Raw genomic sequence first — 6,000 nt, 5'->3', positions numbered from 1 at the left:
CGCAGACAAATTCACAGCCAGAGACGCATACAAGCAACACACAGCAGTACGTAATAGCACAACAACAATAAGCTGGTCGAAGCACTCAAGGAGAGAGAGCTTGTTCAACTATTAAGCAGAATTGAACTCAAAACACTGCCTTCAGCTTGAGACTGCCAGCCTTTTATAGTTCCCGGGAGATGGACCGAGAACCTTCTGGGTCAATCAGGCGCATCTCAGTTACTAATGGACGGATCGTTAAAATTCTCGAAGTTTCCAGCATTATCTATTTTGTCGACAAAGTCGCCAAATTCGTCACCAAATGGTCGCCAAGCTCTGGTATTACTGGCTCGGTACCCGAGCAGCGTCCAATACAGATGATTGTAAATCGGTCTTTCCGGTGATAGAACTAACCGTGCTGGAAAACAGCATTACAGGTTTGTAACATTGCTCCCCTCTTCCAAGGACTGACGCCCCGGCAATCTCACTAGACAATACCATGATCAACAGCTCAATAAGGAGCCAGCCGTTTGATGCGAATAACTTTCGGCTTGGCATTGTGCGACTTCTGCAAACTACGTCGTTCAGTTTCTTGATGATAGTATAAGGTCCGTCCCAATTCTGTTGTAACTTCGGGCTCAAACTTCTTCTTCTCTTCGTTATATACACCCAGACTCGATCACCCTCTTTGAAAAGATGGTCTGTTGCTCTGACATCATAACGAGCCTTCATTCGTTCACTTGAGAGATTAAATCGCTCTCTGGCAAATGAATGTACACTTTTCAATCCTGCTTCTAAATTCTTTATGTACTCTTTCGGCGAGGAAGGTGTATCACTCGGCCATTCAAAGAGAATATCACATGGCAATCTCAGGGTTCGACCAAAAAGCACCTCTGATGGTGTCCATCCAGTTGCTTCATGGTTTGCACTTCGATATGCTACGAGAAACAATGGCAGATGTGCATCCCAATCAGTTTGATTCTTTGAAACAAATAACGAAAGATGATTTAAAATCGTTCGATTAAATTGTTCGACCATCCCATCAGATTCAGAATATACACTCAAGAGCCAAAACATTATGGCCACCCCTATATTTTGCAATGAATTCGCCTGGATGACGTGGAAGTCACGTGATCAGGTGGAAGTGGTATTTAACTGCTGATGGAGAGTCTGAAGAATCATTCTTTCACTTACTTCTGTGTGTGATGGGAAAGGCTGCGGATCTAAGCGACTTTGATAGAGGGCAGATTGTAATGACTCGAAGGCTCGTAACAAATGTTTCCGAAACTGCACGACTCGTGGGTTGTGCGCGATATACAGTTGTTAGTACTTATGCAAAGTGGATGAATGACGGTGAAAGCAGCAGTAGGCGACATGGTGTTGTACGCCCACACGCTATCAAAGAAAAAGGTCGTTGGAGACTGTCTCGCATGGTGAAGCAAAATCGGAGCCAGACAGTGGCTCAGCTGACAGCCCAATACAATGCAGGGCCAAGTAGAATAGTATCGGAGCACACTGTTCAGCTTACACTGTTGGATATGGGGTTACGCAGCAAACGCCCCACTCCTGTGCCTTTGCTGACCAAGCGTCATCGCCAACTGCGCCTGCGCTGGGCCCGGGAACATCGTGACTGGTCCATGAATCAGTGGGAGAGAGTTGCCTGGTCAGATGAATCACGGTTTGTCATGCATCACGCCGATGGCCGTGTCAAGATACGCCGTCTTCCAGGCGAACAGTTGCTCCCTCAATGTACAGTAGGTCATACACAGACCAGTGGTGGCGGTATTATGCTTTGGGGGACGTTCTCTTGGGCGTCTTTGGGACCCGTAGTTGTGGTAGAGCATACCATGAATGCTACAGGGTATCTGAACATCATTGCGAACCAGTTACACCCTTACATGGCCTCTGTTTTTCCAGCTGGAAATGGAATGTTCCAACAGGACAACGCCCCGTGTCACAAGGCTAAAATTGTGTTGGAGTGGTTCCAGGAACATGATGCCGAATTCCAGTTAATGTCCTGGCCGCCTAACTGACCGGATCTCAATCCGATAGAACACCTTTGGGATGACATGGGACGGCAGCTCAGAGTTCAAAGACCACCAATTCGCAATATCTCGGATTTGCGTGATCGTTGCTTAAACATTTGGTACAATCTGTCTCCGGCCATCTACCAAGGACTTGTGGCATCCATGCCAAGGCGGGTTGAAGCTGTGTTGCGCGCCAAAGGTGGGCCAACTCGTTATTGACAGGTGGTCATAATGTTTTGGCTCTTGAGTGTAATGCTGTCGTTAGAGTCTTTAGGATTCTCAGAAGCTTGCAGATCTCTGAAAAGAGCAAGGAGTTAAAATTTGTGCCCTGATTTGAATGTAATAACATAGGCACACCATAACGTGAAATCCAATTTCGGAGGAGTTCCTCGACTACGGTCACCGCTTCCTGATCGGGAATTAGAATTGCTTCTGGCCACTTGCGTCCATCGATACTTAAATATACCGATTACTCTTTGAAGTCAACGGGAAAGGTTCTACAATATCCAAAGCCATTCTCTTAAATGGCGCATCCACATTATAGCGCTGCAAATGACACCTAGTCCTTGTTTTGGGTCCTTTCCGGGCTCCGCAAGCGTGGCATTCTCTGTACCGTCTCTCAACGCCGAGGCGAAGTTGATCCTAGTAAAACCGCTCTGGAGTTTACTTAATGTTTTCGTGACTCTAAAATGCCCTCCGCTTGCGCTATCATGAGTTTGTCGCAGAGCTTCAGGAATTCTGCTCTTCAGAAGAATCAGTTGCCAGCGACAGGACTTTCCATCTTCACTCTCCCACTTACGGTATAAAACACCATCTTTAAGATATAAGGAGTCCCAAAGAGCCCAATATCGTTTTGGGCAGGACTCTCAAGAGCGATTTCTTGCCAAGACGGTCGATCCGCTGAATTCAGTTTCTTCTCCAGAATTGGTTTGATATGTGAATCTTCCAACTGTGCTTTTTGGATTTCACTTGAAGACGAAGGATTCGACAGCTGGTTCGTTCGCGGAAATATCCGCATTCATCCCAAACTTCTCGACATTCGAGCAATGTTTGAAGCCCTTCATACAGGGTCTTCGAGAGAGAGCATCAGCATTTCCATGCGAAGTTCATTTCCGATGCTGGATCTCGAAATCATATTCTTGAAGTTTCTGAATCCAGCAAGCTATCTGTCCTTCAGCGTCCTCAAAATTTAAAAGCCATCTCAAGGAGGCATGATCAGTCCGGAGAAGAAATGAAAGCGTTCTATTGATTTAATAATGGGTAGCAATTCTTTACGTGTGAAACAATAATTTCTCTCAGGCTTAGCCAAGCTATTATTAAAGTAAGCTATAACCCGCCCTTCGTTTTCAATCATTTGGAAGAGTACGGCTCCGGTTCCTTCATTACTAGTGTCCGTATCTAATATAAAGTCTTTTTCAATCCTGGGATAGGTCAGAATAGGAGAAGTTGACAAAACCTGCTTTAGACTCTTAAGATTTCCAGCCTTTTATAGTTCATGGAAGGCGGGCCGAGAACCTTCTGGGCCAATCAGGCGTATCTCAGTTCCTAATGGATGGATCGTTAAAATTCTCGAAGCTTCCAGCATTATCTATTTAGTCGCCAAGCTCTGGGATTACTAACTCGGCACTCGAGCAGCGTCTAATACAGATGATTGTAAATCGGTCTTTACGGTGATAGAACTAACCGTGCTGGGAAGCAGCATAATAGGTTTGTAACATTATGGTCAGTGGTGGATTTTGATAATATGAGGTCACAGTCGCTGAAATATTTTTAGGCCTCTCCTCGATGAATTCTATTGATGAAAAGAAAGTAGCATGGATAAATTTGAGTTTTCAACTTTATTTCATGCTTATTTTGTGATATCGATATATAATTGAAAGGTAATTTCTCAAGCATTTATAGCTTCTATTTCTGATTTGTACACAGAATATACCTATTATCGATACAATTTATATACTATGTCATTTTTTAAAATGTTTCTACACCAAAGAATTTTGTAATATATATATATACTTAAAAGCAACAATAACGGAGTTCCTTAATGACTTTTATTCTTCATAATTTCAAGGAAATAGTTCAATTTTTATAACAAGATTATTTGTCCAAACCTTGGTGAGTAAGTTGTAGCGTAAGAATTTGAAGGCAGAAAATAGTTAAGAAAGGCAGTGAGAAAGTATTCTGAACTTACAAAGTTTTAGAAAAGAGTTTGCAATCGCAGCGGCTTCCTTCCGCGAGAAAAATAAGAGCTTGTACAGCTGTGAAATTACAAATACAGTGAAATCAGAGTACGATCGATTAAGAAATTATTACATTATATTTCTTCTCTCAAGTTTCTTCATCTTGGTTACAAATATATATGATTGCACAGATAAAAATAGGATAACATTCTTTACTGTGCTTCATTTTTATTTTTTAAGCTGCACTTTTTTTAAAAAAAAATAAAGTAAAAGAATAAAGTGACAGTCCTTCGACCCTTGAGTCCTTCTAAATGGAATGGACATATCAATGTGCAAGCGCTTGAATTTTGTATGAAATGGGACAAAAATTTAAAAAATATTCTTACTAAATATATAATTTTTGTTTTTCTTTATTTAATTTATAAAAAAATGGAAACGAATTCATTTTAATCAAAGAGAGCGATTTAATCTCTCCGAGACTACGAAAGACGTCCACCCCCAACCCTTCTCCTCAAAAGAGTAGATTTGGGCAAGGCCGTGAACGCCACAAATTTTTCTTTTCAGAAGCCTGCACATGAGAGTTTTATGCTTTATAATAGAGTGAAGAAACTAAAAGGCCGTTTTTTGCCACTGCGTTGTGAATGCCAATTTTTTCAACCGATTGAAAAAAAAAATGAACACAGAATTACAGTTTTAATATCAAGACCAAATTATATTAATAGAATACGTTGCTATCGCGTTGAATGCATTCAGAAGTACAGACCAAAAGATGCTTCATTCTTTGAAAGAATTAACTCTAAATCTATAAAGTATTTACACTTGAGATGCTTATTTTGTGTACTAAATTTTATTCATAAAGCTATTTACGTTTTGAGGTTTTCGTGTTCACTTGTTCTCGGGCAGGCAGACAGATTTTAAATCAATAGATTTAGTAAAAATTTGATAGAAATCTACCGATTCGATGAGGACTGCACACCAAATTTCATCTATATAGCTCAAGGCGTTTCTGAGTTATCGTTTTATTAATATAATCAGACATAGTTCCTAAACTGTCCTTTACGAATTCAGGGAAGTCTGAGATGTTGCGATTTGTCGAAATGAAAATGATGGGTTCGAAGTTTTTTGAAGATGAAAATATTTTCTCTTGATGTACTTCGTTATAAGAGAAAATAAAAACAGGCTTGAGTTTACAAATTTCTAAATGTTTAATGAATTATAATAAATTTTATTATAAACAGAGGACTACTAAGGGAAAATTTTATATTCTTTCAGTTCGAGCTAAAATAAAAATTGTCAATTTCTTATAACCTGAAGATGGAATATCATGTTCTACACTAGCGTATTATCTGATTTAAAAAAATTGTAAATAAACATTTTTGAAAGATAATTATAGAAATATTAATGTCAAATAAATAAAATAAAATTTTAGAGAGACGTAGAAAAGTGCAGATTGAACTAGATTAAATTTATACTTTTAATAGATAATAAAAGAAATGTTTTAAATCAATAAGCAAGGCAGTTGACTCACAATGTTACGCAAATACAGAAAACGATTTCTCTCGATTTTTATAGCAAATTAGCTTTTCCTAGATTTAAATTGCTTTCCTACAAATAGCTTTTCCGTAGATTTAAATTCCTAATTTAAGTGATTTGACGTTAAATGAACGAACGAAATGGAAGTAACCGGCTCTGAAAGGCACGTGCCCGGTTTGAGCAATGATGACACTTTTAGGAAAAAAAAAAAAAAAAAATCTCCTTAATACTGGCAATTCTGATTCTAGCAAAAAAGAAAAATAGCAAAACAATTCGATAATGAA

Source organism: Argiope bruennichi, chromosome X1 (genome assembly GCF_947563725.1).
Source record: "Argiope bruennichi chromosome X1, qqArgBrue1.1, whole genome shotgun sequence".
Classification (NCBI taxonomy): domain Eukaryota; kingdom Metazoa; phylum Arthropoda; class Arachnida; order Araneae; family Araneidae; genus Argiope; species Argiope bruennichi.
This window is presented reverse-complemented; position numbering follows the sequence as displayed.